Raw genomic sequence first — 8,919 nt, 5'->3', positions numbered from 1 at the left:
TTCAAGGCCAGCCTAGTCTACAGAGTGAGTTCCAGGACAGCCAGGGCTATACAGAGAAACCCTGTCTCCAAAAGCCAAAAAACAAAAGAAAAAAAACCAATGATAGATTTTAAAAAGTAAAAATATACCCTTTGCTAAACGATTTGTGAATATATAAATTTTTTGCTGTTTGTTTTGATTTTTGAGATAGGTCTCAGGGCTTGTATACAGACTGGCCTTGAACTCAGAAACCCGGCAGTTACGTTCTTTAAGGCAGAACATTGGGGAGAAGCAAAGAGGTATCTCATTTCAATGTGATAATGTCAAGGCCAAATGGAAAATATAGATTCAAGGGCTATCCAAGTAGGGAAGCCAAGGTCAAGGATAGCTACTGGGGGTAGCTCATCTGTGTCCAGATCTTCAGTAGTCCTCCCCGCTTCCGTACCAGTGCTGGAGAGGAAACGGTGCCATAATGTGAAACTCCTGCTGCCCGCAGGTAGGTTGAAGCTTTCATTTTTCACGTGATCATAATTTGTTAAATCCTCATATTAGAAACAGTGCCCCTCTACCCACCCACCCCAAGCACTACTCTAGTGAGTCTCCACCTGGCCCCACCTCCTGCGAGGGTTCAACCTTGCCAGGCCACCTAGCCGAGGGCTTAATGCCTTTCAAATGGAAAGCAAACAGTGCGCAACAAGCTTGAAGGAACTCCAGAGTCTTCTTAGACAACACCATGCTGAATTATAACTTGCCCTAAACTGTGAGAATGTTTCTTCCATCGGTATGGTAAGGAAACCAGTTTAGGACACAACGACATGAGCGTGTCAATAATCATTAAAGCTGTTGATAGACATCTCAATTGTCATCTGGAACTATAGAAAATTGCCCACATAGGTTTTGTTTGCTTTTGTTTTTGTGTACATGTGTCTACACATTCATATGTGTGTGTGTGCATGTGCACACACACATGCATGTGGAGACCAGAGGTTGACAGCAGACGCCTTCCTCGATCACTCCACCTTTTTTTTGAAACAGATCTCTCATTGAATCTGGAGCTCACTGACTTGACTAGTCTGACTGGCCAGCAGGGCCCTGGGTTCACCATCCCCTGAGCATTAAGAATGAGCTTATAGAGGGCTGGAGAGATTAAGTGGTTAAGAGCACTGACAGCTCTTTCAGAGGTCCTGAGTTCAATTCCCAGCAATCACATGGTGGTTCACAACCATCTGTCATGAGATCTGATGCCCTCTTCTGGTGTGTCTCCAGCTACAGTGTACTCATATACATAAAATAAATAATACTTTTTTTTAAAAAAGCCTTTAATCCCAGCACTCAGGAAGCAGAGGCAGGCAGATCTCTGTGAGTTTGAGGACAGTGTGGTCTACAAAGAGAGTCCCAGGATAGCCAGGGCTATTACAGAGAAACCCCATCTTTTAAAAAAAAAAATTACGGGTTCATACTTTTTACGTTGACAAGAAGGATTCAAACTCAGGCCCTCATAATTACACAGCAGGCATTTTGCCAACTGAGCCACCTCCCTGTTGTTTATCTACAGAATGACAGTAACTTACTGGCAAGTTTACATTTTATTCTGCAAGTGCAGGCGCTTGCTCATAGCATTGAGTATGAAATGACATTTGCAATTTGCCAGACTAACTTGCATCCTCATGTAGTTTGGGTGTTCAAGGAAACCCAGATTAAAATTCAAATCCCAAGGTACTCAGTATTTAACATCCTAACCTTTTTTTTAAGACTTATTTTTAATCTTCATTACGAGTAATGTGCCCAGGTCTATGTGGGGGTATATGCATGGGAGTGCAGTTACCATCAGAGGCCAAAAGAGGACATCAGGCCCCCTGGTACTGGAATAGCAGGCTATTGTGAACTGTCTTATATGGGTACTAGGATCTGAAGTTGAGTCTTCTGCAAGTACAAGGGCTTTTAACCACTGAGCTCTCTCTACAGCCCTAACATCCTGGTACACAAACCCCAGTAGCCACATAGTCAAACCACCTGTTTTATGCTCACATGGTCTCACTATAAAGGATGTTTTTCTTCATTCTCACTATCAATAATGTTTACTTAGGAATAAAAATGTTAAGTACTGAGGGGAAATTCCCAAATGCAGTGTGCTCTTTTCATAAAACTTAGATAGTATCTGCAGACAATGGCTTCCTTTGGTGTGTTATTTGAAAGCCAGAGAGGCTGTATGACATTCAGGAGAAACAAACTTAGATGAGCCACCCCCAGTTCCTACCAAATACTTGGTCCACAAGTCCCCAAGGGCATCACATCCTGTTAAAATAAATACTTCTAGTCTAGGGCAACTCGTCTTAAAACAGTTCATTACCTCCTAAAACAATAATTTGAGATCTTGTTACAAATACACCTTGGGTTGAAACAGAACCAAGGCAAATGTTCTTTCTAGGAAAAGATGAACAATTTCAAGAGGTGTCACTTCAGATTCGGAGCTCATGATCCTCTTAGTTCTCCTGCCATGTGACTCTGCTTTTGCTACCTCGGAGGTCCAGACCCTTGAAAGTGGTTTTCTCTGCTAAAGAAAAACCCTTCTTCTCAGCGTCTGGCACTCAACCAAGGCATCATCAGATCATCACATCTTACCATTATGAGATAAACTGGGGCAGGGCACCTGTCTTAGTCAGGGTTTCTATTCCTGCACAAACATCATGGCCAACAAGCAAGTTGGGGAAGAAAGGGTTTATTTGGCTTACTTCCACATAGCTGTTGATCACCAGAGGAAGCCGGGACTGGAACTCAAGAAGGTCAGGAAGCAGGAGCTGATGCAGAGGCCATGGAGGGATGTTCTTTATTGGCTTGCTTCTCCTGGCTTGCTCAGCCTGCTCTCTTATAGAGCCCAAGACCTCCAGCCCAGGGATGGCATCACCCACAAAGGGGCCCTACCCCCTTGATCACTAATTGAGAAAATGCCCCACAGCTGGACCTCATGGAGGCACTTCCCCAACTGAAGCTCCCTTCTGTGATAACTCCAGCCTGTGTCAAGTTGACACACAAAACCAGCCAGTACAGCACCATATGATGATCTTAGGGTCCCAGGCAACTCAAAAACTTTTGAAACAAGATTTATTTATGTGGGGCAATAGTCTGTGCAGGCAACCCGGTCCCAGATGAGCAAGAAGTCTGGAACCCCGGGGACCCGGTGGGTGGTAATTTCTGCCTGCATGGCATGGAAGGTGTTCGACCACGCCTCCTGGGCTCCTGGCTCCTGTTTCAGTCACAGCCCCCCAAAACACCCCCCTGACCCTCCCCCCGCAGGAGAAGTGTGTAGTATTGGTCACATATTAGCAGCACCAAGCCTTCTTATATGCAAATAAAGATTCCCCAAGCTCTCAGCCCAAACCAATGAGAAATACCTGCTGTCAAACCCTGAATCACCCCCAAAACCGTATCTAAATCCTATCTAAGGAATTAAAGATACGCGAAAGGTCTACTCTGTGGTCTGAGCCTTTTGCTCTAAGAGCTGTAGCACTTGGGAAGAGGTCTACTCTCCCAAAACGTGGCACTCCTCACTGGCTAGTAGGCCTCTCGTCGGCTCAGCCCGACCCAACTCAGTGCAGGGTGGCACAGAGTAACTGAGTGACCTGGAAGGCACAGCAGAGACGGAGGTGAAGCCCACTGGGGTAGCAAAGGAGGCAGAAGTGACTTCTCCTCCCTGCCCATGCTCACTTGCCTTCGCTGGAACTCTCACACCGGGTCGAGCCAGAGGTCGCCGTGAAAGCCTCAGGTACCCAGACCCACACATTTATGTATTATGTATACAGTATTCTGCCTGCAGGTATGCCTACATGCTAGAAAAGGGCATCAGATCCCAATAAAGATGGTCATATACCACCATGTGGTTGCTAGGGATTGAACTCACGACTTCTGGAAGAGCAGCCAGTGCTCTTAACCTCTGAGCTATCTCTCTAGCCCCAACACAAAGCTTTTTAACTGTGAACTAGACCCAACCTCCATGAATATTGACAGATTTGGTTTTGGTTTTGTTATATTCTGTTTTGTATTTCAAGACATGGTTTCCCTGTGTAGCTCTGGCTATCATAGAACTTTCTCTGTAAACTGGGCTGGCCTTGATCTCATAGAGATCTACCTGCCTCTGCCTCCTGAGTACTGAGATTAAAGGAGTATGCCTTCATCTGCCTGCCAGTGACAGGTATTGACAGTGACAGGTATTGACAGTGACAGACAGGTATTTTCGTAAGTAGCAAAATGGAGAATATGCAGATACAACTCGCCAACTCAATACTTACTTCTTTTTTTTCTTCCTCCCTTTCTTTCTCTCCTTCCTTTCTTCCATTCCACCCTCTTTCTCTCCTTCTCTCCCTTCCTCTCTTCCTTTCCCTCTCCCTATGTGTATGTGTCTGTGTCTGTGACTCTGTGTGTGTGTGTGTGTGTGTGTGTGTGTGTGTGTGTGTATGGTTTGTGAGACACCCCCATATATTCCAGACTGGCCTTGAACTCCCTATGTAGCAGAAGATGCTTTTGAACTCCTGATCCCTCTCCTGCCCCTCTCCGGTGCTGGGATTTTGGAATAAGCCATACGTTGTTTATTCTGAGCCCAGGATACTTGAAGCTCATGATACAGTTGGTAGCATTTCTAGGTACTACCTCTATTGTCATTACTTAACAGCCTTCTTGGAATTAGCTTCTTCTACTTCTTTATTTTAAAGGGAAATTTTCAGTTAGCACAAATGTAAAACTATTGCTCTTTGTAAAAGGTAACAGTTTTAGGGGCTGAAGAGATGGCTCAGCGGTTAAGAGCACTGACTGCTCTTCCGAAGGTCCTGAGTTCAATTTCCAGCAACCATGTGGTGACTCACAGCCACCTGTAATGAGATCTGACACCTTCTTCTAGTGCATCTGAAGACAGCTACAGTGTACTTAGATATAATAATAAATAAATCTTTTTTTAAAAAAAAGATAAGTTTTAAACACAAATATCTTACTAATTATACTTACACTTAAGTATATATACTATTCTAAAGTTGCTAGGATTACAGAAACATTATCTGCTAAGAAATCATTCCTTGGGAACTAGGGAATGTAGCCCAGTTAGTAGAGTGCTTGCCTGGCATTCAAGAAGTCCTGGGTTCAATCCCCAGCAATGCATAAAATTGGGTTTGATGACACAAATCCTATAAGCCCAGTACGTGGAGGTGGAGGTAGAAGCAAGAAGATCAGAAGTTCAAGGCCATCCTTGGCTACTTAGTGAGTTCAAGATCAGCCTGGGCTACAAGAGACCCCCTTCTCAAAACAAAACTGTTCCTAAGTATCAATTTCAATCCGATTGGTGCGATTTAAGCTCACCGTGGAAGCAAGCTTCTGAACGCACATCTATGAGGGAGTTTCTCAGTGGAGGGAATTAAGTGAGAAGACCCTCACCCTAAATATGAGTGGTAGTGATTCATGGGCTGGGACTCTGGACAGAATAAATAGGAGACAGTTGAGCTGTGAAACAGTTTACATCCCTCACAGCTTCCTGACTTTGAATGCAGAATGGCAAGCTGCCCCCCTCCGCCCGTCTCCACATCTTCCCGCCACAATGGACTACACCCTCACTGTGAGCCATAATAAACTCTTCCTCAAGTTTTTCCTGTTAGGATTCTGTCACAGCAATTCATAGGGGAACTTTCATATTCTATATTATAGTGTATTCATGTGCAGTTTCATATTCTATATCCCCTATATCATAGGGGAACTTTCATATTCTATATTATAGTGTATTCATGAGCTCCATATCATCAACATGGACATCAACATGGACATACATACAAAAGCACATACATGTTCTCTCCAGCTTAGCTCGTGAACACTGATAATGGCAGACACTAACTAGACTCATTGTATCCAGCCGTAGCTGGTAAGCAGAGAAGGAGAAAAGGGGAGGGGAGTGGTGACAAGGAGGGAGGCATAGACATTACAAGTCTCAAAAAAACATGGCAGACCACCTGAATGGAAGGCCATGTCTGAGCTCCGGGTGATGGATGGCTTGTGCTCTCCCTATATAATGCTGTAGTTAAGACAGAAGCTGGAGCCTTAGGATAGTGATTCATTGTTTCCTCAGATTTCTGGATCTCCGAATTAGGCATAGTGTAAAGATTCTATTCCTGGCTCTTGCCCGTGTTGACATGCGGGCACAGTCCTGTTACACAATGAGAAATGTTACTAATAGGCTGTCAATAAGAGGAAGTTACTTTCATAGTCACCCAATAATTGTAAAAGCCAACACGAGTGTTTACTCTGTGCCTGAGGGCTTTTGATGCCATTTCTGGTTGTTTTGGCTTTTTACAAAGATTTGCTTTGTGTGCATATATGTGTGTATGAGCATGTGTTTGGTATAAGCACACGTGGGTAGGAGGGAACAAGAAGGATGTCAGGTGTCCTGTTCTCTCACTCTCCACCTTGTTCCATGGAGAAATAGGGTCTCTCAGTCAACCTAAGGCTAGACTGGCAGCCCCAGGAAGTTCCAGTGATGCCCCTGTCTCTGTGCCTCTCCACCAGGGCACAGAGCTAGTTCCTACAAGCTTGTGAATGAGACCAGCTTTTCACCAGGGCTGTGGGGATTCAAACTCAGGTCCTCACACTTGTGCAGCAAGCCCTCTTACCCACTGTACCATCTCCCCAGCCCTTTTGACTCAATGTCTAAATCCTAAAGTGAATATTAAAATGAAATCACTCTACCAAGGCAATCTATGTTTGTGATCTTTGGCCTGAGTTAATAAATAAACTCCCATAAAACACATTTCCTGGGGAAAGAGGAAAATGGCCCCAGGCTGTAGCACAAGGTGCTAAGTGTAACATAAGATATGAGTCAATAATTCAAAAGATTCAAGGCAAACAAATCCATCTAGAGACAAGAGTCAAGGGATCAAATCCGCCAGCTTCTTACACTGGAAGAAACGCATGTAAAAACGACTCCCTTCTGAATCATCCTCTGCCTCCAGTGCTGTCTGTACTGCCAAACCGAAAGTGTACACACATGGGGACGGAAAGCCAGTAGCTCAGAAAGCTCAGCATACTTCTTTTTTTTTTTTCGTTTTTCAAGGCAGGGTTTCTCTGTGTAGCCCTGGCTGTCCTGGAACTCACTCTGTAGACCAGGTTGGCCTGGAACTCAGAAATCTGCCTGCCTCTGCCTCCCAAGTGCTGAGATTAAAGTCGTGCGTCACCACTGCCCAGCAGGATAATTCAAGATAGGCAACACAGAAAGTCGTTTTTTTTTGTTTTTTTTTTTTGTTTTGTTTTTGTTTTTGTGGGCTTTGTGTTTACCCCTATTGTGCTTTTCCTGTGAATCTGCATTCTTGGGGTGCCACAAGCCTAGAATCCTATCACTTGGGAGGCTGAGGCAGGAGGAGGTCAACCTGGGCTGCATTGTAAAACTCTATCGCAAAAACATAAGAAATAGCTGGGCAGTGGTGGCTTTAATCCCAGCACTTGGGAGGCAGAGGCAGGTAGACTTCTGAGTTCGAGGCCAGCCTGGTCTACAGAGTGAGTTCCAGTATAGCCAGGGCTATACAGAGAAACCCTATCTTGGGGGGGAAAAAAAAAAACATAAGAAATAAAAATGACCTACTTTTTCCTATCTGTATGTGCTCAGGGTATGCCTTCTTCCTTGAGCTTTCCCTGACTTTAACTCTTGAAACAGTGGCTTTAAGTGCTGCCTCAAAGCCCTCCATTAAATACCAGTGGCAGTTTCTGTGCAAGTTCCCACACTGAACGGTCAGTCAGCACTTCTCTAGGAAAAGATGCCTGGGTCCCACCCTCAACTATAGTATCCCAGATGATCAGACTGGAACCAAGGAACCTAGCACATGGATTTCTAAAGCCTTTCATTTGAACAAGGGAGAAATCGATACCCAAAGAAAAGATATGAATGATTCATCTCAAGTCCAACTATTTCAGAGCCAAGAGTTGTAGAATTCTGGAATCTTGGTTTTTTTAAAAGAAAAAAAAAACCACAGAAATATTACAAAAGTGCGATTTTGTCTTACTGCCAGGTGTGTGGATGTGCGGCTGCTTGGAACTGTCCAGGTGACTATGATTTTCCTCATGCTACCACAGAAGTATGATTTTGCCAGCTGCAAATAATTTCTGTGATTGTGTGACATTTGGAATTCTGAAGGGGAGGGGGTTCCCCCTGAGAAGTGAGGTTGGTGATTGGTGGTCATTCAGGCAGGTTAGTGCAATTTATTAGTAGCTGTGGTCAATGAAGAAACAAAAGGAAAGAAATCAGATTCAGAAATCACACACACTACTGCTTCTTTCTCTCTTATCCAGAGTTAGGTGAAGGGGGGGGGGTGCGGAGGAAGTGTTAGAAGGTTAGAAGAGGAACCCACAAAGTAGCAAAGACCAGCTACAAAGGCTAAGATTGTTCTACATGGCTTTTTTTCTCCTGGAGCAAAGAGATCCTCCAAAGCAAGCGCTAAATGTTCGCACCTGACTGCACTGATCCTTTTCAAAGTCTGACATCCTCCAACACGTGGGCCCTCTCAGTGTTCTCTTCCTAAGACTGTCCTATGCAATCCTGTAGCAAGTGATGGCACCAATTGTTAGGTCTGTATAAACTCCACCCCCACAGATACCTGGCAGCTGCCAGGTATACTCCGCCCCATGGTTACCTGGCAACGGCCAGGTAGGCCTGGCCCTATAAAAGGGGCTGCTTGCCCCCTCCCCTCTCTCTCACTCCTGCTTCTCTCTCTTGTCCCTTTGTTCCCCCTCTCTCCCCTTTTCCTCCCCCCCACTCCTTCCCCTAGTGGTCATGGCCATCCCCTACTTCTCTACTCTCTCCTCTCTGCCTTTCTCTGCCTCTGCTATCTTCTTAACTCCCCTCCCCATGCCCCAAATAAACTCTTTTCTGTACTATACCCATGCTGAGGCACCCCCTTTCCCCACACCTCGCCAGACATA

Source organism: Mastomys coucha, unplaced genomic scaffold (genome assembly GCF_008632895.1).
Source record: "Mastomys coucha isolate ucsf_1 unplaced genomic scaffold, UCSF_Mcou_1 pScaffold5, whole genome shotgun sequence".
Classification (NCBI taxonomy): domain Eukaryota; kingdom Metazoa; phylum Chordata; class Mammalia; order Rodentia; family Muridae; genus Mastomys; species Mastomys coucha.
This window is presented reverse-complemented; position numbering follows the sequence as displayed.